The 27,856-nt window shown below is 44.1% G+C and overlaps 1 protein-coding gene across 1 annotated transcript in view; it reads right to left on the bottom strand.

Moving 5' to 3' along the window:
• The window catches only part of LOC136863901 (dynein beta chain, ciliary-like), a 5,220,903-nt gene that overhangs the window by 4,028,669 nt on the left and 1,164,378 nt on the right, over positions 1–27,856 (bottom strand). The gene's annotated exons all lie outside the window — the stretch shown is intronic.

Raw genomic sequence — 27,856 nt, 5'->3', positions numbered from 1 at the left:
CGTGTACGTGTATCTCAGTGTTCTGGTCGTATTGTGATGTATTTGCAGTGTGACCGAGCGAGTTGGCTACGTAGTGTGCTTTCTTGATTTTTGAAAGACATATATCCGTGTTCTAGTCGATTACCCGTGTATTTGCAATTACTAAGCCTCTTAGAAGTGCGGTGAGCGAGTTAGCTACGCAGTATGTTTTCCTTATTTTCGCACTAGGCAAATCATTGAGGTGTTGCTATATCGTTTACGGAGCGAGTTAGCTACGCGATATATGCACATCGTGTTTTTTATTTTCGTACTAGGCAAATCATTGAAGTATTGCTATATCGCTTACTGAGCGAGTTAGCTACGTAGTATGTGCAGAGTGTGCTTTTTATTTTCGCACTAGGCAAATCATTGAAGTTATATATGTTTACTGAGCGAGTTAGGTACGTAATATTCATAAGATCGCGTTGTATGTTCGATAAAGCTATGCCTTGACAGAGCAGGAAGAGGAAAAGGAGGTTATAACAATCACTATCTTACGCAAGCTGTTCAGAATTCTAGTCTTATTATTTTATTTTCTCTCTTAGAACAAAGGTATACCCCTCACATGTTGTATCATGTTCTATACACATCAATCGATGTTCTGATCATATGTTGTATTGAGTACAGTGTTCGATTCTATTCTTAATCACTTCTTTTGTAATCTGATTTTCTTAGAACAAAGGTATCCCCTGATATGTTCTAAACACATGTTGTATCGAGTACAGTGTTCGATTCTAGTCTTGATCACTTATTTAGTGTTTTGAACACATCAATTAATGTTCTGATCACATGTTGAGGTTAACAATATCGAGTGCAGTGTTCGATTCAAGTCTTGTTATGTTTCAATCTGATGTAATGTTCTAATCACATGTTAAAGTTAACGGCATCGATTCTAGCCTTGTTATGTTTTAATCTAATCTTCTTAGAACAAAAGTATCCCCTGACATGTTCTAAACACGTGTTGTACAGTGTTCGATTCTAGTCATGATCACTTATTTAGTGATCTGAACACATCAAACAACGTTCTGATCACATGTTAAAATTAACGGCATCGATTCTAGTCTTCTTATATTTACATCTAATCTTCATACAACAATGGTATCCCCTGATATGTTCTAAACACATGTTGTACCGTGTTCGATTCGAGTCTTGATCGCTTGTTTAATGTTTTGAACACACCAATCAATGTTCTAATCACATGTTGAAGTTAACAACATCGAGAGCAGTGTTCGATTCCAGTCTTGTTATGTTTCTTTTGCAATCCACAAGTCTAAATATGCACAATTATGTTATCGCTGCACACTCAAGGCTTGGCGATACATGTTCGATAAAGCTATGCCTTGATAGAGGATGAGGAGGAGGTAGGGGTGGAGGAGGAGGAGGTGGTGGAGGAGGTAGCCATAACAGCCACGGCCATCTTGTGTATTAACCTCTAAGGAGTAATTAGCGTCGGGAGGGGTCATCTTGTTGTAAACTAAGGATGGTCTCCTTCAAGATAGTAGATGAGAGGTAAGGTTCGCGAATGCACTAATGTTTAATGATGATAGCTAACGGAAGTTTTATTTTCAATTTATCCGCGCCCACAATTCAAAGGTATGTAGCTAAAGATAGCAGCACAGTGCTCAGTAGATTAAAGAAGGCATATGGATAGAATTTAAAATTGCCGCCACCTCAATGTAGCTAAATATAGCAGCACGGGACTTTGTTGATTAAAGATGGCGGATGACAGCGGACTGAATATTTTTCAAATTACCCGCAGTGCCGTAAATATAGCAGCACGGTGCTCTCATGATTAAAGATGGCGGATGACAGCTGTCAAAAAAGCATGTAGATTTTAAAATTCCCACCAACACCATCACCACCACGATAAGGAAATTTCCTACCACCATCACGATAAGGTCTAGTACCTTAAAAATAGCAGCACTGAGGTATGCAATGCATGATGGCGGATAACAGTTGAAGGAATTTTTCAAAATATCCGCCTCCACATTTCAAAGGTAAGTAGCTAAAGAGCGCAGCACCGAGGATTGCGATGTAAGATGGAGGATGACAGCTGTACAGCGCAAAGGTAAGCGATGCAAGATGGCAGTTGAGAGCTGTCACGCGGAAGTTACCGCCACTACATTTCAAAGGTAAGTAGCTAAAGAGGGCAGCACAATGTTTGTTGTCTAAAGATGGCTGCTTTCCAAAAAAAGCACGTGGTATTTTTCAAATTGCACGCAGTGGTGTAAATAGGGTTGTTCTGCGGCCTCCTACTCCTCCCGCGGAGCGGGAAATTTGAATTCTGGCGGGAAATTTCAATTTTTGGCGGGAGATTTGAATTTTGGCGCGAGATTTGAATTTGTAAACAAAGCCACGTGCTTTTTGAATGCTGTCATCGACAACAACGCATCGCTAACCTCACTGCTGCCATCTTGACGGGTCTAAACCTCAGTAGTGCCAACCTAACCTAACTAGCATGAGGTAAACAAAGCCACGTGTTTTTTGACAGCCACGTGCTTTTTGACAGACAACAACGCAGCGATATCCTCAGTACTGCCATCTTGACGGGCCTAAACCTTAGTGGTACCAACTTAACCTCACTAGCGTGTGGTAAACAAAGCCACGTGATTTTTGACAGCCACGTGCTTTTTTGACAGCTGTCATCCGCCATCTTTAAACCACAGAGCACTGTGCTGCCCTCTTTATCGCAGTAGATGTAAAATTCGTCACCTGTCATCGGCAGTGCTGCCATCTTGGCGGGCCTAAACCTTAGTGCTACCAACTTAACCTCACTAGCGTGAGATAAACAAATCCACGTGCTTTTTTGACAGCTGTCATTCGCCATCTTTAAACCACAGTGCTGCCCTCTTTATCGCAGTAGCTGTAAATTCGTCACCTGTCATCTGCAGTGCTGCTATCTTAACGGGCCTGAACCTTAGTGCTACCAACTTAACCTTACTAGCGCGAGATTTGAATCGGTAAACAAATCCACGTGCTTTTTTGACACCTGTCATCCACCATCTTTAATCCATAGAGCACGGTGGTGCCCTCTTTAGCTACTTACCTTTGAAATGTGGTGGCGGATAATTTAAAAAATGCTTTTTGATAGCAGCCACCTTTAATCCAGAGAGCACCGTGCTGTCCCCTTTAGCTAGATACCTGTGGTGGCAGGCAATTCCACATGACGGCAGCCATCTTTAATCAAGAGGGCACCGTGCTGCCCTCTATGTGGTGGCGGCAATTTGAAAAATTCTACATGCCCTTGTTTGGAAACAAACTCACGTGCTTTTGTGACAGCCGTCATCCGCCATCTTTAATCAACAGAGCACAGTGCTGCCCTCCTTAGCTAGATACCTTTGAAATGTGGTGGCGGCAAATTCCACGTGCTCTTGTTTGGAAACAAAGCCATGTGCTTTTTGGACAGCTGACATCCACCATCTTTAATCTATAGAGCACAGTGTTGCCCTCTTTAGCTACTTACCTTTGAAATGTGGTACGTCAGAGCTGTCATCCGCAGTGCTGCAATCTTAACGGGCCTAAACCTTAGTGCTACCAACTTAAGCTTACTAGCGCGAGATTCGAATCGGTAAACAAATCCACGTGCTTTTTTGACAGCTGTCATCCACCATCTTTAATCCATAGAGCACGGTGGTGCCCTCTTTAGCTACTTACCTTTGAATTGTCGTGGCGAATAATTAGAAAAATGCTTTTTGATAGCAGCCATCTTTAATCCAGAGAGCACCGTGCTGCCCTCTTTACCTAGATACCTGTGGTGGCAGGCAATTCCACGTGACAGCAGCCATCTTTAATCAAGAGGGCACCGTGCTGCCCTCTTTGTGGCGGTGGCAAATTCCACGTGCTTTACAAACTCACGTGCTTCTTTCTGACAGCTGTCATCCGCCATCTTGCATCACAAACCTCAGTGCTGAGCTCTTTAGCTAGTTACCTTTGAAATGTGGTGGCGGCAATTTGAAAAATTCTATGTGCTCTTGTTTAGTAAACAAAGCAACGTGTTTTTTTACAGCTGTCATCTACCATCTTTAATCAATAGAGCACTGTGCTGCTATCATGCGGGCAATTTCGTCAGCTGTCATCCGCCATCTATAATCCACAGAGCGCCGTGCTGCTCTCTGTAGTAGCGGGCAATTTGAAAAGTTCTGTTAGCTGTCATCCGCCATCTTTAATCAAGAGAGCACCGTGCTGCCATCTTTAGCTAGATACCTTTGAAATGTGGTGGCGGCAAATTGAAAAATTCCACGTGCTCTTGTTTAGTAAACAAACTCACGCGCTTTTTGTCAGCTGTCATCCGCCACCTTTAATCTATAGAGCTCAGTGCTACACTCTTTAGTTGAAATATGGTGGCGGATAATTTAAAAAGAAAAATTCCTCATCAGCCATCTCTCGGCGCTAACTGCACAAGATGGTGGCTATACATGACTCCTTAGAGGTGCTTATGCAAGATGGCCGCTATACATAGGTTCTTATGAGATTCCCTTGGGCTGCTTGCGCAAGATGGCGGTTATACAAGGCTCCTTATGAGACGCCCTAGAGATGCTTGCGCAAGATGGCGGTTGCTCTTATGAGGCGGCTTAAGGGTCCTTGCACAAGATGGCTAGAGATGCCCTAAGGATGCTTGCGCAAGATGGCGGACGCAAGATGGCGGCTATACACGACTCCTTATGAGACGCCTTAAGGGTGCTTGCGCAAGATGGCTGCTGCTCTTAGCTTCGAGGCTAACGTGTCGTGCTAGTTCGATTCATTAAATTTGGGGCTTAAATGCATAATGTTAAATATCTCGAAAACGGTGCATCGTAGAGCAAAACGGACAAAATTTTTCTACCCAATACCTCGGTTCGCAGTATAGGGAACAAGTAAAACATAGTCTAATGATGAGATCAACGGTTCGGTTCTAACTTAGGCCCTTTGGCATTAGCTCTGTTTCAGCTTGTAATGAAGCAAGTCTTCGTAACATGATCAGGTCTAGCTATGGTAGAGAGTATAACGTACCGTGTAGGTTCGATTCATTACATTTGGGGCTTAAATGCAAAATGTTAAATATCTCGAAAACGGACAAAATTTTCCACCTGATACCTAGGTTTGCAGTATCAGGAACATGATAGCATAAGAAAGACATAGTCTAATGATGAGATCGACGGTTCGATTCCTACTTAGGCCCTTTGGAATTGGCAGCTATCTATTTCTACAAGATGGTGGCTATACATAGCTTCTTATGAGACAGCTTAAGAGCGCTTGCACAAGATGGCTGCTGCTCTTATGAGACGCCCTAGGGGTGCTTGCGGGAGGTAGCAGCGACAAGACGATGACTATACACAGCTGCTTATGATACGGCCTAGAGGTGCTTACACAAGATGGTGGCTGCTCTGATGAAGAAAGCTAGCTTTGCATCGTGCAGGTATTTTTACAGCACTAAACCTCATACCTTTGAAATGTGGTGGCGGGTAATTTGAAAAATTCGACGTGCTTTTTCATAAGCTGTTAAGGCCTCCTCTTATGTCAAGGCATAGTTCTATCGAACAAGTTTAAACCTGCATCGGAATAGCTAGAGTAAGCGCGTGCTGCATTGGGGACGTCATTAATCATGTTTAGACCAGCAAATCACAGAAGAAACGTAACAAGGCTGGAATCGAAAACTGCACTCTATGCCGTTAACTTTATCATGTGATCGGAACATTGATTGAAGTGTTTAGAACACTAAATAAGTAGAACCGAACACTGTACTCGATACAAAAGGTGTTTAGAACATGTCAGGGGATATCTTTGTTCTAAGAAGGTTAGTTTACCGCACATTCCTTGTAGGGCTAAGGGGCTAATGGGCTAAAGGGCTAATGGGCAAAAGGGCTAAAGGGCTAATGGGCTAAAGGGCTAAAGGGCTAAAGGGCTAAAGGAGCAACAACCTCATCGATCGCTATCAGCAAGAACGCTTGTACTTTGTTAAGTGTAGAAAATTAACCTTTATTTGTAAATGGTTTCATGTTCAGAACAAGGAATGGAACCTAGGGGTTACGTCTTACCTAATAAAATCCCCGAGGTGCGATGAGTTACGTTTTTCGAACTAGTGTTTGGAACACTGAACTTTTCAAGATGATAGCAGAGAGTTTAGCAATGTTCTGTTGTTGGATTATAAATTCCGCGCTACAACATGCATAAGGTGGCAGCCCTTGAGGTTTACTGCCGTAAAGATGACAAGAGTGAGGTTAACAATGTTCCGTTGTTGGATTTTAAATTCCGCGCTATAACATGCATAAGGTGCCAGCCTTGAGGTTTACCGCCGTAAAGATGGCAGCAGTGAGGTTAGCGACGCTCTATTGTCCTTCAAAGTGAGTTTAGGGTTCGTCAAGAAGACAGCTGTCAAGAAAGCACGTGGCTATGTTTACCAAACAAGAGCACGTGGTCGTGACGTCACGGTCACGTAATCAATCCTTAGCTCGACGTCGTTAATATCAGCATTAGGATTAGCTATGTTCAATGTCTTGGGGACAGAGCAGCAGTATGAATTGCCATGTTTCAAAGTGTGTACACATCGCCTATCGATTTTACATGCATCGACCATCGAACTAAACTTCATCCGCTAGATCGTGCTGCTATCTTAGCATAACCTATACACATAACATTAAAGTACAATGAATAGCCATGTTTCAAAGCGTGTACACATTACCTATCGACTTTGCATGCAACAAATATCGTACTAAACTTCTTCCGCTTGGTTGTGCTGCTATCATAGCATAACTTATACACATGAACTTAAAGTACAAAGAATAGCCATGTTTCAAAGCGTGTACACATTACTTATTGATTTTGCATTCATCGAATCTCGTACTGAACTTCTTCCGCTAGATTGTGCTGGTATCTTGGCATAACTTATACACATGAACTTAAAAGTACAAAGAATAGCCATGTTTCAAAGCGTGTACACATTACCTATCGATTTTGCATGCATTGACTCTCGTACTAAACTCCTTCCGCTAGATTGTGCTGCTACCTTAGCTTAACCTATACGCATGACCTTAAAGTACCATGAATAGCCATGTTTCAAAGCGTGTACACATTACCTATCGACTTTGTATGCAACAAATATCGTACTAAACTTCTTCCGCTAGGTTGTGCTGCTATCTTAGCATAACTTATACACATGAACCTAAAGTACAAAGAATAGCCATGTTTCAAAGCGTGCACACATTACTTATTGATTTTGCATGCATCAAATATCGTACTAAATTTCTTCTTCTAGATTGTGCTGCTATCTTAGCATAACCTATACCCATGAACTTAAAGTACAATGAATAGTCATGTTTCAAAGCGTGTACACATCAACTATCGATTTTACATGTCTCTTACTAAACTTCTTCCGCTAGATTGTGCTGCTATCTTAGCATAAGCTATACGTATTAACTTACAGTACAATGAATAGCCATGTTTCAAAGCGTGTACACATTACCTATCGATTTTGCAAGCATCGAATCTCGTACTAAACTTCTTACGATAGACTGTGCTGCTATCTTAGCCTAACCTATACGCATGAACTTGAAGTACGAAGAATAACCATGTTTTAAAGCGTGTACACGTCACCTATCGATTTTGCATGCATCAAATATCGTACTAAACGTCTTGCGCTAGATTGTGCTGCTATCTTAGCATAACGTGTACGCATGAACTTAAAGTACAAAGAATAACCTTGTTTCAAAGCGTGCACACATTGCTTAATGATTTTGCATGAACCGACTATTATACTAAACTTTTTCCACTAGATTGTGCTAAAATCGTGTAAGTGTGCTGCTATCTTAGCATAACCTATCGATTTTACATGCATCGACTATCGTACTAGACTTCTTCCGCTAGAGCATGTAGCAATCGCTTTTGTATATCCCTAACCCATGTGCATGAACTTAAAGCATTAAGAAGAGCTATGTTCTAAAGCGTGTACACATCACCTATCGATAATGTATGTATCGAATATCGTACTAAACTTCTCCTGCCAGAGCGTACGACTATCGCTTGTGTGTGCACGAACTTAAAGCATAAATAAAAGCAATGTATAAAAATCTTGTAAACAAAGCAGCAGCATTAAGTATGGAAATGTTTAAATGCGTGTACACATCATGTATCCATGATGCACGCAGTACTAAACTTATTCCATTAGAATGTACAAAGTTCGCATGTGTTTGTGCTGCTATCTTAGCATAGAATATGTGCATGAACTTACAGCATGAAGAAAAGTTATGTGTAAAAAATCTTGTGAACATAGCAGAATGTTTACTACGTAGGTGTAGACATTGAACTTTGCATGCTAAGGCAGCATACTACGTGACCGTGACGTCACGACCACGTGCTCTTGTTTGGTAAACATAGCCACGTGCTTTTTTGACAGCTGTCTTCTTGACGAACCCTAACCTCACTTTGAAGGACAATAGAGCGTCGCTAACCTCACTGCTGCCATCTTTACGGCGGTAAACCTCAAGTCTGCCACATTATGCATGTTTTAGCGCGGAATTTATAATCCGACAACAGAACATTGCTAAACTCTCTGCTATCATCTTGAAAATTTCAGTGTTCCAAACACTAGTTCGAAAAACGTAACTCATCGCACCTCGGGGATTTTATTAGGTAAGAGGTGAGGCACCCTAGCCCTTTAGCCCATTAGCCCTTTATCCCTTTAGCCCTTTAGCCCATTAGCCCTTTAGCCCTTTTGCCCATTAGCCCTTTAGCCCATTAGCCCCTTAGCCCTACAAGGAATGTGCGGTAAACTAACCTTCATAGAACAAAGATATCCCCTGACATGTAACGGCATAGAGTGCAGTTTTCGATTCCAGCCTTGTTACGTTTCTTCTGTGATTTGCTGGTCTAAACATGATTAATGACGTCATCACTGCAGCACGCGCTTACTCTAGCTATTCCGATGCAGGTTTAAACTTGCTCGATAGAGCTATGCCTTGACATAATAGGAGGCCTTAACAGCTTATGGAAAAGCACGTCGAATTTTTCAAATTACCCGCCACCACATTTCAAAGGTATGAGGTTTACTGCTGTAAAAATACCTGCACGATGTAAAGCAAGCTTTCTTCATCAGAGCAGCCACCATCTTGTGTAAGCACCTCTAGGCCGTATCATAAGCAGCTGTGTATAGTCATCGTCTTGTCGCTGCTACCTCCCGCAAGCACCCCTAGGGCGTCTCATAAGAGCAGCAGCCATCTTGTGCAAGCGCTCTTAAGCTGTTTCATAAGAAGCTATGTATAGCCACCATCTTGTAGAAATAGATAGCAGCCAATGCCAAAGGGTCTAAGTAGGAATCGAACCGTCGATCTCATCATTAGACTATGTTTTTCTTATGCTATCATGTTCCTGATACTGCAAACCTAGGTATCAGGTGGAAAAATTTTGTCCGTTTTCGAGATATTTAACATTTTGCATTTAAGCCCCAAATGTAATGAATCGAACCTACACGGTACGTTATACTCTCTACCATAGCTAGACCTGATCATGTTACGAAGACTTGCTTCATTACAAGCTGAAACAGAGCTAATGCCAAAGGGCCTAAGTTAGAACCGAAACGTTGATCTCATCATTAGACTATGTTTTACTTGTTCCCCATACTGCGAACCGAGGTATTGCGTAGAAACATTTTGTCCGTTTTGCTCTACGATGCACCGTTTTCGAGATATTTAACATTATGCATTTAAGCCCCAAATTTAATGAATCGAACTAGCACGACACGTTAGCCTCGAAGCTAAGAGCAGCAGCCATCTTGCGCAAGCACCCTTAAGGCGTCTCATAAGGAGTCGTGTATAGCCGCCATCTTGCGTCCGCCATCTTGCGCAAGCATCCTTAGGGCATTCCTAGCCATCTTGTGCAAGGACCCTTAAGCCGCCTCATAAGAGCAACCGCCATCTTGCGCAAGCATCTCTAGGGTGTCTCATAAGGAGCCTTGTATAACCGCCATCTTGCGCAAGCAGCCCAAGGGCATCTCATAAGAACCTATGTATAGCGGCCATCTTGCATAAGCAACTTTAAGGAGTCAAGTATAGCCACCATCTTGTTCAATTAGCGTCGAGAGATGGCTGATGTAGAATTTTTCTTTTTAAATTATCCGCCACCATATTTCAACTAAAGAGTGTAGCACTGAGCTTTATAGATAAAGATGGCGGATGACAGCTGACAAAAAGCGCGTGAGTTTGTTTACTAAACAAGAGCACGTGGAATTTTTCAATTTGCCGCCACCACATTTCAAAGGTATCTAGCTAAAGATGGCAGCACGGTGCTCTCTTGATTAAAGATGGCGGATGACAGCTAACAGAAATTTTCAAATTGCTCGCTACTACAGCGAGCAGCACGGCGCTCTGTGGATTAAAGATGGCGGATGACAGCTGACGAAATTGCCCGCATGATAGCAGCACAGTGCTCTATTGATTAAAGATGGTGGATGACAGCTGTAAAAATGCACGTGGCTTTGTTTACTAAACAAGAGCACATAGAATTTTTCAAATTGCCGCCACCACATTTCAAAGGTAACTAGCTAAAGAGCGCAGCACTGAGGTTTGTGATGCAAGATGGCGGATGACAGCTGTCAGAAAGAAGCACGTGAGATTGTAAAGCACGTGGAATTTGCCACCGCCACAAGGAGGGCAGCACGGTGCCCACTTGATTAAAGATGGCTGCTGTCACGTGGAATTGCCTGCCACCACAGGTATCTAGCTAAAGAGGGCAGCACGGTGCTCTCTGGATTAAGATGGCTGCTATCAAAAAGCATTTTTCAAATTATTCGCCACGTCATTTCAAAGGTAAGTATCTAAAGAGGGCACTACCGTGCTCTATGGATTAAAGATGGTGGATGACAGCTGTCAAAAAAGCACGTGGATTTGTTTACCGATTCGAATCTCGCGCTAGTAAGGTTAAGTTGGTAGCACTAAGGTTTAGGCCCGTTAAGATGGCATCACTGCGGATGACAGCTGTGACGTACCACATTTCAAATGTAAGTAGCTAAAGAGGGCAGCACTGTGCTCTATAGATTAAAGATGGCGGATGTCAGCTGTCCAAAAAGCACATGGCTTTGTTTCCAAACAAGAGCACGTGGAATTTACCGCCACCAAATTTCAAAGGTATCTCGCTAAAGAGGGCAGCACTGTGCTCTGTTGATTAAAGATGGCGGATGACGGCTGTCAAAAAAGCACGCGAGTTTGTTTCCAAACAAGAGCATGTAGAATTTTTCAAATTGCCGCCACCACATAGAGGGCAGCACGGTGCCCTCTTGATTAAAGATGGCTACCGTCATGTAGAATTGCCTGCCACCACAGGTATCTAGCTAAAGTGGGCAGCACGGTGCTCTCTGGATTAAAGGTGGCTGCTATCAAAAAGCATTTTTCAAATTATTCGCCACCACATTTCAAAGGTAAGTAGCTAAAGAGGGCACCACCGTGCTCTATGGATTAACGATGGTGGATGACAGGTGTCAAAAAAGCACGTGGATTTGTTTACCGATTCAAATCTCGCGCTAGTAAGGTTAAGTTGGTAGCACTAAGGTTTAGGCCCGTTAAGATGGCAGCACTGCAGATGACAGGTGACGAATTTACAGCTACTGCGATAAAGAGGGCAATACTGTGGTTTAAAGATGGCGGATGACAGCTGTCAAAAAAGCACGTGGATTTGTTTATCTCACGCTAGTGAGGTTAAGTTGGTAGCACTAAGGTTTAGGCCCGCCAAGATGGCAGCACTGCCGTGACAGGTGACCAGTTTTACATCTACTGCGATAAAGAGGGCAGCACAGTGCTCTGTGGTTTAAAGATGGCGGATGACAGCTGTCAAAAAAGCACGTGCTGTCAAAAAAATCGTGGCTTTGTTTACCACACGCTAGTGAGGTTACGTTGGTACCACTAAGGTTTAGGCCCGTCAAGATGGCAGTACTGAGGTTAGCGATGCGTTGTTGTCTGTCAAAAAGCTCGTGGCTGTCAAAAAACACGTGGCTTTGTTTACCTCATGCTAGTTAGGTTAAGTTGGCACTACTGAGGTTAGGCCCGTCAAGATGGCAGCAGTGAGGTTAGCGATGCGTTGTTGTCGATGACAGCTGTCAAGAAGCACGTGGCTTTGTTTACAATTTCAAATCTCGCGCCAAAATTCAAATCTCCCGCAAAAAATTCAAATTTCCCGCCCGAATTCAAATTTCCCGCGCCGCTTTAGGATGAGGAGGCCGCAGAACCACCCTATTTACACTACTGACCGCCGCCAAATTTCGAAGCTATGTAGCTAAAGAGGGCAGCACGATGCTCTGTTGGTTAAAGATGGCTGCTTGTCAAAACGCGCGTAGGTTTGTTTCCAAACAATAGAGCTAAAGAGTGCAGTACTGAGGTTTGCGGTTCGAGATGGCGGATGACAGCTGTCAAAAAAGCACGTGGGTTTATTTCCAAACAAGAGCACGTGGAATTTTTCAAATTGCCGTCACCACATTTCAAAGTTAAGTAGTTAAAGTGTGCAACACTCTGGTTTGTGATTTAAGGTGGAGGATGACAGCTGTCAAAAAAGCACGTGGCTGTGTTTACCAATTCAAATCTCGCCCTAGTAATGTTTAGTTGGCAGCACTGAGGTTTAGGCCTGTCATGATAGCAGCACTGAGGTTAGCGATGCGTTGTTGTTTAGAGATAGCTGTCAAAGAGCACGTGGATTTGTTTACTGATTCAACTCTCGCGCTAGTAAGGTTTAGTTGGCAGCACTGAGGTTTAGCCCCGTCAGGGTGGCAGCACTGAGGTTTAGGCCCGTCAAGATGGCAGCACTGAGGTGAGCGAAGCGTTGTTGTCGATGGTAGCTGTCAAAATGCACGTGGTTTTGTTTACAAATACAAATCTCGCGCCAAAATTCAAATTTCCCGCGGTAGGAGGAAGAGGCCCCTGATGAGGGCTCCCCGGAGTTGGCGGTGGAAGAGGCCCCTGAGGAGGCCCCCCAGGAGGAGACGGTGGAACCCTCTGCGGAGGGTCGGAGGCGGAGGCGGTGGCCGATCCCGTTACTACATATACTGAATGACATTCGAAGTAGGACAGTCAAAATTTTGTGATTCCTTAACTTGTTTTACTTGAGAAAGATATTTCTCACATTGTAAAGATAGAACATGTATCTGAAAATCGTGTAGTTTCAAAATCCCCTATCTCCAAAAAAATCAGTTTTTCAGGAAGGGCAAAAAACAGCCATGACTGCAGTTTACAGTCCATTTTAGCGTTCTCTTTGCTTTTATTTTAATTAGTTCAATTTCAACAAAATTCACAAAATATATGCAGTTTCATCTCTACATTTTTGTACTAGAGCAATATTTATATTGAACATGGGGGAGTTTTGGGAGTCACAGGTGGGCATGGTGGGGTTTGAAAGTATATATGATATCGCAAACATACTCTTACTGTCTAATGCTCAAAAAATACTTTTACTTCACTTACGGGCATCTATGTAGTACACTGAGATGGAAAACGAAATGCAAACATGAAATACAGTATAAAATGTTTAAATGTTAATGAGAATATGCAATGCTTTTGTCTCTGAAGAATAAAAACATAATCATATTATTCCAATCTAACACAACAAGGACTCGGAATCATCTCTTGGTTCACAGTATTCTTCTTCCTCTTGCTCTGCAACGATGTTCAGCCTGTCGTGTTTCCAGCGAAACACAAAAGTGGAGATCTGCAAGCTCCCTCCATCTAGCCCCGTAATCAGCACACATCCTTCACTTTTACACTGACTGACAGAGCAAATGCAACAACAAGAAGGATTGGCTCGAAAGGGGTGAAAGTTGGGGAAAAACAGAGATGGCACGGACGAATAATTGATGTTTATTTCAAACCGATATACAGGTTACACAATGCGCACGGCATCGACTCAGTAGGATGTAAGACCACCGCGAGCGGCGATGCACGCAGAAACACGTCGAGGTACAGAGTCAATAAGAGTGCGGATGGTGTCCTGGGGGATGGTTCTCCATTCTCTGTCAACCATTTGCCACAGTTGGTCGTCCGTACGAGGGTGGGGCAGAGTTTGCCAACGCCGTCCAATGAGATCCCACACGTGTTCGATTGGTGAGAGATCCGGAGAGTACGCTGGCCACGGAAGCATCTGTACACCTCGTAGAACCTGTTGGGAGATGCGAGCAGTGTGTGGGCGTGCATTATTCTGCCGAAACAGAGCATTGGGCAGCCCCTGAAGGTACGGGAGTGCCACCGGCCGCAGCACATGCTGCACGTAGCGATGGGCATTTAACGTGCCTTGAATACGCACTAGAGGTGACGTGGAATCATACGCAATAGCGCCCCAAACCATGATGCCGCGTTGTCTAGCGGTAGGGCGCTCCACAGTTACTGCCGGATTTGACCTTTCTCCACGCCGACGCCACACTCGTCTGCGGTGACTATCACTGACAGAACAGAAGCGTGACTCATCGGAGAACACGACGTTCCGCCATTCCGTCATCCAAGTCGCTCTAGCCCGGCACCATGCCAGGCGTGCACGTCTATGCTGTGGAGTCAATGGTAGTCTTCTCAGCGGACGCCGGGAGTGCAGGCCTCCTTCAACCAATCGACGGGAAATTGTTCTGGTCGGTATTGGAACAGCCAGGGTGTCTTGCACATGCTGAAGAATGGCGGTTGACGTGGCGTGCGGGGCTGCCACCGCTTGGCGGCGGATGCGCCTATCCTCGCGTGCTGACGTCACTCGGGCTGCGCCTGGACCCCTCGCACGTGCCACATGTCCCTGCGCCAACCATCTTCGCCACAGGCGCTGCACCGTGGACACATCCCTATGGGTATCGGCTGCGATTTGACGAAGCGACCAACCTGCCCTCCTCAGCCCGATCACCATACACCTCGTAAAGTCGTCTGTCTGCTGGAAATGCCTCCGTTGACGGCGGCCTGGCATTCTTAGCTATACACGTGTCCTGTGGCACACGACAACACGTTCTACAATAACTGTCGGCTGAGAAATCACGGTACGAAGTGGGCCATTCGCCAACGCCGTGTCCCATTTATCGTTCGCTACGTGCGCAGCACAGCGGCGCATTTCACATCATGAGCATACCTCAGTGACGTCAGTCTACCCTGCAATTGGCATAAAGTTCTGACCACTCCTTCTTGGTGTTGCATTTGCTCTGTCAGTCATTGTACATTTTTAATGGAACATTGTCTTTTTCGATTAGCTGTGGAACTATGTCAGAAAAATTTTACCTCTCCTTAACACACTCTTTGGCTGGCCAAATATTCAACGGTAAGCAACATCCCCTTGTACCCCATTCTTCCTTTTCACAAGAATTCTTTTCGCAGCACTGAACTGAAAATGCCACGAGCCGACACGTTTTAAAACATCTCGAACAGCAGTCTTCCAGTATAATATTGATACTTCACAACGAGGCTGAAGAAGCTTCCCATGTCCACTGAAAATATTGTTGTATACCTCCGGCTTAAGGATAATTTCTCTCTTTCGAACAACTTTCTCTATACGTGCAAACACCCTGTCGGGTGGTAAAATAGAATGACCAACTACAGGAATGTAAATTTCGACTTCTTTCACATTCACTGGTGCATTTATAAGCCACTTACTAACCATACCCACACGAAAACTGTTTTTATTTCTCCACCGCTCTCATCTGAAAATAGGCGTACGGTTTCCTTTTTCGACAGATCAATGCTGTTAAGATCATGTAAGAAAACAACTTGCAATGTCATTTGCACCTCTACGAAAGTCAACTTCATTCCATTAATAGATCATCACATTTTCGTTTGTCAGTGACGTCATAGAGCTTCCAAACACTAAAGTGAAGATGTACATATTTATTTGCCTGCCGAAGCAAGCACTTTGGTCATTTAACTTGGTCAATAGCGTGTTCTTCTGACAATCAAAGGAAACAGACTGAATAGACTCATCTTCTCTTAAATATTCATAGATGCAATGTATTTAACTTGTGGGTTCGTTTCTTGGTCTTTAGGGAATCTTTTGCATGTTCTGATGTGCAATGTTTAGTTCCAAGTCTAGTTTTGAGCAAGTTGAGCAAACATCAGTCCTCGGACTTCCGAAACCAATATTAAAGATCTTCCTGAAGAAGGCGTGCTTTGCGTACAGTTCAGGTTCAACAGTAGTATTGTATTGTCTCCACATTTCTTCATGGCAGGTACACACGTGCCGCTGACTTGGTACGGCGGTAGTGCGGCTCTTTAGCACGAAACGATTCAATACATTTACAGATGGCCTCACGTTTTGGTTTATTGGCATAGCTTCTTCTGTCTCCCCCGCTTCCCTCCACAGGCATTTCCCCAGATTCAAACTGACGCTTTAGTACCCCTTGAATTCTCTCCTTCTTCAATAGGAGAACTCCAATAAACGCTTCTCGGCAAACTGATACCATCGTTCCATCCCGTTTACGAATAGTGTACTTGAATGTGTGAGCTTTTCCGGATCTGATACTGTTACCCGACCTGCGTCTCACCACTGGCATACAAGAAAGATGCTTGATTATGATACTATCCTTGATGCTGTAGAATATATAATATAATAGTGTATGGTGCAGGAATGTTTCTGCATATCTGTGAAGATGAGGGCCCTACCTAGGATGATTTCTAATGTTGAATACCCCTCACACACCCAGCCCCCGAGCCATTGGAATTAACCAATTAGGGTTAAAATCCCCGACACGGCCTGGAATCGAATCTGGGGTCCTCTGAACCGAAGGCCAGTACGCTGACAATTCAGCCAACGAGTCGTAGGATGCTGTAGAGTAGAATACCGAGTGAAACTTCTTCACATCCAACAAAGAAATATCTCCGCACTTGATTTGTGGCCGCACATTGGTGTGACAGGAAGTCCAGCAGAGGAGTACCTCTGTAATAAACACCCTTTTCACTTACGAGAATGTGTATATTTACTAAAATATCGTACGTATTTATGAATGACCTGCATCGAAGAAGAAAGGGAAGTTCGCTTCTCAACGTGACTATATAAGGTAATATCAGAAGCTGCACAAAGCCACAATGGTATGGGCTTCCGGAAATACAACGTGCACTGGCTGAGATTCGAACTGCGGCCATTTTGTGAGAGGAGAACGACCGATCCGGCACAACACCGCAGTTTCTGATACAATTATGCTCACAAGGTAACATAACGTTACTATAAGAACACATACCTTGTTCGTTACGTTTGGCTGGGCTGCACTTCTCAATACATTTATGAGGTGAATCCATTAGTAATAGACAATACACGACACTGTGTCTACACAAATGCTTCCTCTCACGGTGGCGCCAAGAGCTCCTCACGCGCCACGTATTGCTTTACTATTGGCCGGCGGAGATGGCGGATTATGTTATCTATGGCCGAGAGCAAGGCGTTGGGATTGGCAGAATATGAAAATAACCCCGTACTTCGACATTGAATTTTGAACGGCTAGAGCGGGTTTTGATGCGTACTAATAGTATGGAGCGGTGGACATGCACACAGCAAAATCAAATCAATCTTTATCTCTATTTTCGTGAAAATTGGAGGTACGGGGTTTTGAAACTACACGATTCATCTCTAAACACATCGAACTCAGGCCTGTTCTTGAATTACCTGTGTTTGCATTAATCAAGTGAAGTGAACAGGACTAATTTCACTAGATAAAATCTTTATTTATTATAGGGATTAATTCTAATCAAAGACTGTATTTGCGATACTAAATTCACAAGATAAAAACCTTTATTTAAATTTACTTCAGTTATGTCTTCCAACTGAAAATGTGAACTTACACGAGTGGAGTACTTTACTTTCTCACGTTATAAAGTGGCACACATCAAAGATCAATTCCATTTTACATTACGAGTTCGGTTCAATTTCACATTTAACTCAGTCTAATATTTTCGACTGTGTAACTTCAACTTTAGTAACATTCAATCTTAATTTCTCAACTGCTATCTGATCTCAGTGACATTCTGTCGTTACTGGTGATTTATTTTGAAGCCATTACTAATGATGACTCTATCTGTGCAGAAGTAATTTGCCAAAACGAGTACATTTCGGGCACAAGTGCATTGCCGTGTTCTACTTCTACGTCTACGAGAGATTCTAGATCTTCTAGAATTTCGAGAACTTAGAAATATTCTAGATTTTCGAGATCTTCCAGACATTCATCGGAAGACGATGAAGAGGTGAACGAACAATAGCAGGACCGCAGTGTACATTACCAGCTCATATCCGGGAGGGCACTCATAAAAACCTTCTGTACTGAGGTGATGTGGAATTTAACATTTGTTTTGTGAATAAAAACTTCAACAATCTTATGAAAGATTCCATTATACTTATGTCATGCGAAACTCTCCTTCCGGTAACAATTCAGGTAGACGCCCAGCACACCCCGTGTCAGTCACATGCCTAGGTAGCCGACTTCAACAATTTTCCTGTTACAATATACATTGTTCACTCTTCAAGTAAATCGGCTGTGTCCTTTCTTACATATATTATTTCTACTGTATTTCATCAGCTACACGTCTTAGTTCAGGAGTGTTTTGACGATAAGCAATGTCATGCTCTTTGCAGGCAGCATCTAACATATTAATACCAGGATCACCATGTGCAGAATGGACGTCAAGCCGTGTTCCAGGGTCGCAATACTGGTAACTAGGAAGATCAATCTCAAAAGGAAGAAGATCAATCACCTTACTGATGAGTCAATGCCCAGCATGCTTCCTCAACTTTCTCCCAGCACGTTTCCTCACTTTTTCTGCGACAATTCGCGTACTACTTTCGCAGCCATGATAAGTGTTTATAAACGAATGCAACTCGTTAGTTTTAGGTCCTTGAACACAATTTGTTTGCCGTTCATTTTAAAGCTTTGTACATCAACTATTAACGTTCTGGTCATGATGGAATGAAGCGCTCTACTCTCTTATCACTGTATCTCAGATACTAAAGAAAAACTCACACTTATATAATTCTCAAACTAGAGAGTGACCTTGATAACGAACAAGTCTAAACATGCATAACCATGTCGACGTAATCACTACAGGTTAAAACGGATTTTTAAAATCGCCCGTGCTTATTAGGTTACAGGTCTGTCACTACTCCACACGGACATGGCCAGGTGTAGAGGAGGAGGAGGGAAGGACTCGTGACCGTAAAACTGGGCCCTAGATGGCGACTGTGTAGTTAGTCCCTTCAGAAACTTCGTTTGTGAGGAGAGAAAGGATCTGACCATAAAACTGATCACAGGATTGCAACTGTGAGTAGTACAATAAGCGGGTTCTGGCGCCACCGCCACCGCAGGCTCCCAGAGGCCACCTCCACCGCCACCACAGCCAGAGGACTCTCAGATGCCTCCTCCACCACCACCACAGCCAGACGCCTCCCAGATGCCTCCTCCACCACCACCACAGCCAGAGGCCTCCCAGATGCCTCCTCCTCCACCACCACAGCCAGAGGCCTCCCAGAGGTCTCCTCCACCACTCGCGGGAAATTTGAATTTGTAACAAAGCCACGTGTTTTTGACAGCAACGTGCTTTTTGACAGACAACAACGCATCGCTAACCTCAGTACTGCCATCTTGACGGGCATAAACATCAGTAGTACCAACTTAACATAACTAGCGCGAGATAAACAAAGCCACGTGTTTTTTGAGAGCCACGTGCTTTTTGACAGACAACAACGCATCTCTAACCTCAGTACTGCCATCTTGACGGGCCTAAACCTCAGTAGTACCAACTTAACCTAACTAGCGCGAGGTAAACAAAGCCACGTGCTTTTTTGACAGCTGTCATCCGCCATCTTTAAACCACAGAGCACTCTGCTGCCCTCTTTATCGTAGTAGATGTAAATTCGATTAGCAGTGCTGCCATCTTGGCGGGCCTAAACCTTAGTGCTACCAACTTAACCTCACTAGCGTGAGATAAACGAAGCCACGTGATTTTTTTGACAGCTGTCACCCGCCGTCTATAAACAACAGGGCACAGTGCTGCCCTCTTTAGCTACTTACCTTTGAAATGTGGTACGTCACAGCTGTCATCCGCCATCTTGCATCGCAAACCTCAGTGCTGCACACTTTAGCTAGATACCTTTGAAATGTAGTGGCGGAAATTTGAAAAACCTTTATGCTCTTGTTTGGAAACAAACCTATGCGCTTTTTTGTCAGCTATCATCCGTGCTGCCCTCTATGTGGTGGTGGTAAATTCTATATGCTCTTGTTTGCAAACAAACCCATGTGCTTTTCTGACAGCTGTCAACCGCCAGAGAGCACCGTGCTGCCCTCTTTGTGCCGGTGGCAAATTCCACGTGCCTTACAAACTCACGTGCTTTTTGACAGCTGTCATCCGCCATCTTGCATCACAAACCTCAGTGCTGTACTCTTTAGCTAGATACATTTGAAATGTGGTGGCGGCAAATTCTACGTGCTCTTGTTTGGAAACATAGCCACGTGCTTTTTTTTGTGAGAGCTGTCATCCGCCATCTTTAATCAATAGAGCACTGTGCTTCTATCATGCGGGTAATTTCGTCAGCTGTCATCCGCCATCTTTAATCCACAGAGCGCCGTGCTGCTCTCTGTAGTAGCGAGCAATTTGAAAAGTTCTGTTAGCTGTCATCCGCCATCTTTAATCAAGAGAGCACCGTGCTGCCATCTTTAGCTAGATACCTTTGAAATGTGGTGGCGGCAAATTCCACGTGCTCTTGTTTAGTAAACAAACTCACGCGCTTTTTGCCAGCTGTCATCCGCCATCTTACATCGCAAACCTCAGGGCTACACTCTTTAGTTGAAAAATGGTGGCGGATACTTTAAAAAGAAAAATTCTACAGCAGATATCTCTCGACGCTAATTGCACAAGATGGTGGCTATACATGACTCCTTAAAGGTGCTTATGCAAGATGACCGCTATACATAGTTTCTTATGAGATCCCTTGGGATGCTTGCGCAAGATGGCGGTGCAGTGTTCGATTCTAGTCTTATTATGTTTCAATCTAAATTTCTTAGAACAAAGGTATCCCCTAACATGATGTACAGTGTTCGGTTCTACTTGTTTAGTGATCTGAACACATCAATCAATGTTCTGATCACATGTTAAGGTTAACGACATCCAGTGCAGTGTTCAATTCTAGTCTTGTTATGTTTCAATCTGATCTTCTTAGAACAAAGGTATCCCCTAACATGTTGTATTAAGTACAGCGTTCGATTCCACTTATGTAGTGTTCTGAACACACCAAACAATGTTTTAATCACATGTTGAAGTTAACGACATCGAGTACAGTGTTCGATTCTAGTCTTGATCACTTATTTTGTGTTCTGAACACATCAATCAATGTTCTGACCACATGTTGTATCGAGTACAGCGTTTGATTCTACTCTTCTTAGGTTTCGCAAGTCTAAACATGTACAATAATGTTATCGCTGCACACGCTTGCCTTCGCGATGCAGGTTTAAAATTGTTCGATATAAAGCTATGCCTTGACATAAGAGGCGGAGGTAGAGAAGGAGGAGGAGGAGAATGATAAGGTCTTAACAGCCTATGCATAGTCGTCTTTGTTTAAAGATGACACCTGTCAAAAGAATTTTTCAAATTATCCACCACAACATTTCAGCTAAAGAGGGTAGCAGGCTGCTCTGTTGATTAAGCACATAGAATTTCAATTTGCTCTCTACCGTATGCATAACAGCAACCGTTATCTTGCGCAGTAGCCTCTAAGCTAGCTTTCTTCATAAGAGTAGCCGCCATCTTGTGCGAGCACCCCCTAGGCTGTCTCATAAGGAGCTCTGTATAGACGCCGTCTTGCACAAGCATCCTTAGGGGGGCGTCTCTAGCCATCTTGTGCAAGGATCCTTAAGCCGCCTCATAAGAGCAAACACCATCTTGCGCAAGCATCCCTAGGGTGTCTCATAAGGAGCCTTGTATAACCGCCATCTTGCGCAAGCATCCCAAGGGAGTCTCATAAGAGACCATGTATAGCGATCATCTTGCATAAGCATCTTTAAGGAGTCATGTATAGCCACCATCTTGTGCAATTAGCGTCGAGAGATGGCTGTTGTAGAATTTTTCTTTTTAAATTATCCGCCACCATTTTTGAACTAAAGAGTGTAGCACTGAGGTTTGCGATGTAAGATGGCGGATGACAGCTGGCAAAAAGCGCGTGAGTTTGTTTACTAAACAAGAGCACGTGGAATTTGCCGCCACCACATTTCAAAGGTATCTAGCTAAAGATGGCAGCACGGTGCTCTCTTGATTAAGGATGGCGGATGACAGCTAACAGAACTTTTCAAATTGCTCGCTACTACAGAGAGCAGCACGGCGCTCTGTGGATTAAAGATGGCGGATGACAGCTGACGAAATTACCCGCATGATAGAAGCACAGTGCTCTATTGATTAAATATGGCGGATAACAGCTGTCAAAAAAAAAGCACGTGGCTTTGTTTCCAAACAAGAGCACGTAGAATTTTCCGCCACCACATTTCAAAGGTATCTAGCTAAAGAGTACAGCACTGAGGTTTGTGATGCAGAATGGCGGATGACAGCTGTCAAAAAGCACGTGAGTTTGTAAGGCACGTGGAACTTGCCACCGGCACAAGGAGGGCAGCACGGTGCTCTCTGGCGGTTGACAGCTGTCAGAAAAGCACATGGGTTTGTTTGCAAACAAGAGCATGTAGAATTTACCACCACCACATAGAGGGCAGCACGGGGCTTTCTGGATTAAAGATTGCGGATGATAGCTGACAAAAAAGCGCATAGGTTTGTTTCCAAACAAGAGCATAAATATTTTTTCAAATTGCCGCCACTACATTTCAAAGGTATCTAGCTAAAGAGTGCAGCACTGAGGTTTGCGATGCAAGATGGCGGATGACAGCTGTGACGTACCACATTTCAAAGGTAGGTAGCTAAAGAGGGCAGCACGGTGCTCTCTGGATTAAAGATGGCGGATGACAGCTGCACGTGGATTTGTTTACAAACAAGAGCAAAAAGAATTTCTCAAATTGCCGCCACTACATTTCAAAGGTATCTAGCTAAAGAGTGTAGCACTGAGGTTTGCGATGCAAGATGGCGGATGACAGCTGTGACGTACCACATTTCAAAGGTAAGTAGCTAAAGAGGGCAGCACTGTGCTCTGTTGTTTAAAGACGACGGGTGACAGCTGTCAAAAAAATTCACGTGGCTTTGTTTATCTCACGCTAGTGAGGTTAATTTGGTAGCAATAAGGTTTAGGCCCGCCAAGATGGCAGCACTGCTGATGACAGGTGACGAATTTACATCTACTACGATAAAGAGGGCAGCACAGTGCTCTGTGGTTTAAAGATGGCGGATGACAGATGTCAATAAAGAACGTGACTTTGTTTACCACGCGCTAGTTAGGTTAAGTTGGTACTACTGAGGTTTAGGCCCGTCAAGATGGCAGTACTGAGGTTAGAGATGCGTTGTTGTCTGTCAAAAAGCACGTGGCTGTCAAAAAACACGTGGCTTTGTTTATCTCGCGCTAGTTAGGTTAAGTTGGTACTACTGAAGTTTAGGCCCGTCAAGATGGCAGTACTGAGGTTAGCGATGCGTTGTTGTCTGTCGAGAAGCACGTGGCTGTCAAAAAACACGTGGCTTTGTTTACAAATTCAAATTTCCCGCGGGTGGTGGAGGAGACCTCTGGGAGGCCTCTGGCTGTGGTGGTGGTGGAGGAGGCATCTGGGATGCCTCTGGCTGTGGTGGTGGTGGAGGAGGCATCTGGGAGGCCTCTGGCTGTGGTGGCGGTGGAGGTGGCCTCTGGGAGCCTGCGGTGGCGGTGGCGCCAGAACCCGCTTATTGTACTACTACTGTGAAATTAGGCTTCTCCAAGATGGCGGCAGGAATGGCATCTGTCCGTTAATCTTGGCCCTAGGTTGATAGGCGCATCAAAAATGGCGATAAGAAAGGCATCTGACCGTAAAACTGAGCCCTGTGTACTTTGAGACCTCCAAAATTGCAACGAGACAAGCATTTGACCGTAACACTGGGCCCTGTATAGTTATGCCCCTCCAAAATACCGTCTCTGAGGAAGGAAGTGCATCTGACCGTAAAACTGAGCCCAAGGTGGCGGCTGTGTAGATAGGCCCTCCAAAATCGCGACGGGAAGGGCATCTGTGCGTAAATATGGGCCCTGTGTATTTAGGCACCCCCAAAATGGCTACGAGAACGGCATCTGATCTGAGCCCTGTGTAGTAGATAGGCCAATCCAAAATGGCGACGAGAATGACATCTGAACGTAAAACTGAGCCCTGTGTAGTTAGGTCCCTAAAAATGGTGACAGAAATGGTATCTGACCGCAAAACTGGGCCTTGAGTAGTTAGGCCCCTCCAAGATGGCGTCGGGAATGGCATGTGTATTAAAACCAGGTTAGGCCATATTTGCCCCCGCTGGTCGTAGGATCAAAATGGCGACGGGAATGGCACCTGAACGTAAAACTGTATCGACGTTGGTGACGGTGTGGGTAGGCCACTTAAAATGGCGCCCCTAAGGGCATCTGACCGTTAAAATTAGGCTTTGTGTAGTTAGGCCCCTCCATGAGCTTAGCCATGCTCTCTTATGTGAATATCCATTGCCGTACCATTGAAGAGAGCTCCGAGAAGGGCATCTCTCCGTAAGCTACATATTTTCGTCGGGAACGGCATCTGACCGTAAAAGTGAGGTAGGCTCCTGCATGATGACGACTCTGAGGTTAGGATTGCTCTCTTATACAAAACCTTCGTTTGGAAGGGCATCTGGCCGTAACAGTGAGGTTAGGCCCTTCCAAGAACGCGTTTGTCTGGTTAGGCTAGGTCTCAAATATAAAATCCATGAATTGACATCACACTACTACTCAACTAGTGGTCAATGACCGTGGGTCGGAACCCACATAGGTAGACTACTGGCGGTCAATGCCCTCGTGGGAAAATGCTGATTAAGCAAACATTGTTTTAGAATCCCCTTTACTACACTACTATCGCACAGTTGAAAACCCAAGTGTCTTATATAACATCAGTTTAATTTCGATTACATCGATGGCCTTATAGAAATCGCGTAGGGTAACTGACCGGCGAAGGTGTACCCCAGGTACAGACCTCCACCATCTAATGATTTACCACGGAATGAAAAGCTTTAAATCTCGAACCTTGTGGTACATATAATTTGAGATAAACATATATAAGTTGGAGTATCTCTGGTTAGAGATTTTATTATTGTTTGCTTGTTTGTTTGTTTGTGGTAATAAGATAGTCTGATGTTGTTTCCGAAGTAATCGAAGTTCGGGCTTTCGCGCCCGAATTTGAAGGCAAGAGTGGCCGCTTCTGCCGATGTCAGGATGGGGTTGCCCGGACTCCTATGTTACACTGTGATACAATCCTGCCGGTATATTGAGGGGTGTAGCCGAAGCGATGGCCTCCAAGAACCAAGTTGCACGGTCCAGTCCAAGGATACAATGGGAGGTTGAGACCAGCCTCCCAGCATCTCCTAATGATGACAGTCCCAAAACAGGCAGTTTAATATGGAGTCTAGGCCTAAGGACGTGGCCCCACACCCCGTGGTGGCATCTCACCTAGGTTGACATGACTTGGCCTCGGATGAAAAATAGGCACTGTAACATTCACTTTTGGGGACAACAGTAGCTGTTTCTCAGACGGTGCCAAATGATGTGTAGATAAGTTTTGGTGACTTGGGAGGAGGAATACAAGGATTTTCTGATTCTGGTTTGGAGGCAGGGGCCGTAATGGCAGAATGATTTAGAAATTATAGAATTACAGAAGGGAAGAATTTTGACCAAAAATTAGTATAAATATATATCCTAAGGAAAGAAATATAATTAATGCAGCAACTCAGTCCCTTGATGACATATAATAAAAAACTAAAGGCCTTCACACTGGCTTGACCGGAGACAGGTGAACACTAAAATTCCTTTCGGCCTTCAAGTTACTTACCAAAAGAGTTACAGTAGTGAGAAAGTCTAAGATGACGCGATTTCCATGAAATCTGGGTGGGGAGTGGGGGCAGGCTTGCCCGTTGGAACAAAATCTTTAACATTGACTTGATCTCCGACTATTAAATTGGTGAGTTTTCTCCCACGGCCATACCTCATTTTTAATCTCTAATGATACACCTTAATAAAATGTCCAGCTTTTCTCCATAGATCCCGGATATTCTCTGGATCTATTGTCTGCAGTAATAGCTCAACGATTGACCACAAGTTGGACAAGGGAGTGTTTGAAACAAACATAGTCATACGAGATCAGGGTGAAAACTTATGTGACTCATGAGCGGCGGAGTTAAATGCTAATGATAACCAATGTAGGGACTTGTTCCAACGGGAATGATCTTCGTGGTGGTATGCAACAAGAGCTGATCAATGATTCCTATTCACCCGCTCAGCTAGGGATGGCTGTGTGTAGTGACATGTGAAAAAGAGAGATCAAAACAGAACTTACAAAATATATTATAAATGGCGTTGTCTGAAACGATATACTGAAAGTGTCTAAAAGATGCAAATATAGGATTGAGACAAGAAATAGTAGTTTGTGCGGTGAAGAGTCTTGTCGGAAACGGCCATGAGAATCGTGTAAAACCCTCCACACACACACACACACACACACACACAAGAATGAATTTATTCCAAATCCATTTTATAGCGGGAAAGTTCCCAGATGATCAATATGGGGTGTAAAATGAAATGGCGTATGGCTTTAGTGCCGGGAGTGTCTGAGGACAAGTTCGGCTCGCCAGATGCAGTTCTTTTTATTTGACTCCCGTAGGCAACCTACGCGTCGTGATGAGGATGAAATGACGATGAAGACGACACATACACCCAGCCCCAGTGCAAGCGGAATTAACCAATGATGGTTAAAATTCCCGTGCCTGCCGGGAATCGAACCCGAGACCCCTGTGACCAAAGGCCAGCACTTTAACCATTTAGCCATGGAGACGGACGCTCAATGGGCTGATAATGTTGATGTTATGACAGTGGCCCTACTTTGGTAGACAGTGTGGGTATGCTAATCAAGCAAGTTTTGCAGACTTTAACCAGTTCTTTAATTTCGCCGTCCATTTTCTTCCAGATAAAGAATTACCTTATCTTCTCTCTGCTTTTAATGATGCTCAGATTTCCCCATAATGGGATTTTATAGTAATATATGAAAATCATAAGTTCTAGAACTGCCGGAACCACAATTTTTATCCTTTGGTGGTGCCTTGTGGGGAAACACAGGACCCCATTCCTTAAAACATTCCCCAGAATAAAGGGTAGCCTATCCGTAACTGGAGCCAGCACCGGAACTTAGCATTAGGGCATCAGTCACTTATACCAGAAGGAGTATATGGAGGGCTTTCCTCCGACTGTGTCGCACGCATAAAGCCTATCGCGCGATACGCTCGCTACGACGAAGCCTAGCTAAGGCCTGATTGTCGGTTGCTATTTCACACTTATCGTGTTCAAGGTAAAGGCGAAATATTTAGGACAAAGAGCACGTCCAGTCAACCTTACGCGTGTATAGAGCACTTGGCCTCTGAGGAGACAAGGTCCGAGACGAGTTTAGATTCCTGAAGAAGAACCACAGCGACCGCCGATAAAGACGCGTCGGTCTGTACGATAAATTTGTTCAAGAAATCCGCTACAGCCAAGTGAGGCTAATTTGAGATCTTCGAAAGCGGCTTGTTGAGAAGGGCGCAATTCGAACATTATACCTTTCCTCCAAAGAAGACTCAGGGGTGCCGCCCGATTAGCAAAGTTGAGGATGAATTTTCTAAGGAAATTTACCATGCTGATGAATCTAGCAACCACTAAGATCTTTGGCGGGTTCAAGTTACGTACGGCTTGCGTTCGGGTATGATCGACTGAAATTCCATTAGGCGACACAATACGCCACAAAAAGGACATAGATGGTTAAGAAAAATAT

This window comes from Anabrus simplex, chromosome 2 (assembly GCF_040414725.1).
Source record: "Anabrus simplex isolate iqAnaSimp1 chromosome 2, ASM4041472v1, whole genome shotgun sequence".
Classification (NCBI taxonomy): Eukaryota; Metazoa; Arthropoda; class Insecta; order Orthoptera; family Tettigoniidae; genus Anabrus; species Anabrus simplex.
The sequence above is the reverse complement of the archived record's forward strand: the minus strand, read 5'-3'. Positions and strand labels throughout refer to the sequence as shown.